The following is a 598-nucleotide window of genomic DNA, read 5'->3' on the forward strand; positions in this document are numbered from 1 at the left end:
TCGCCCACCGCCGCAACTCGTTCCGACATTCCTCGGCCATGTCCGCACCATTTCCGAATATGTTGCGGCACTTCTCGCCCATGTCCGCACCTCGTTGCGGCATTTCCCGCCCAACTCCGCACCGCGCTGCGGCATGTCTCGGAAAAGTCCGCAGATCGTTGCGCCATTTCTCGCCCGTGTCCGCACCTCGTTGCGGCATGTCTCGGCCACCTCCGCAACTCGTTCCGACATTCCTCAGCCAAGTCCGCACCATGTCCGAACATGTTGCGCCATTTCCCACCCAACTCCGCACCTCGTTGCGGCATGTCTCGACCAAGTCCCAACATCGTTGCAGCATTTCTCGCCCACCTCCGCAACTCGTTTCGACATTTCTCGGCCACGTCCGCACCTCGTTGCGACATTTGTCGACTAAGTCCACAACTCGTTCCGACATGCCTCGGCCATGTCCGCACCATGTCCGAACATGTTGCGGCATTTCTCACCCACCTCCGCAACTCGATCAGGCATTGTCCGCACCAAGTCCGAAACTCGTTGCAGCATTTCTCGCCCAACTCCGCACCTCGTTGCGGCATGTCTCGGCCAAGTCTGCACATCGTTG

The sequence above is a fragment of the Ipomoea triloba genome, chromosome 16, assembly GCF_003576645.1.
Source record: "Ipomoea triloba cultivar NCNSP0323 chromosome 16, ASM357664v1".
NCBI classification, from domain to species: Eukaryota; Viridiplantae; Streptophyta; class Magnoliopsida; order Solanales; family Convolvulaceae; genus Ipomoea; species Ipomoea triloba.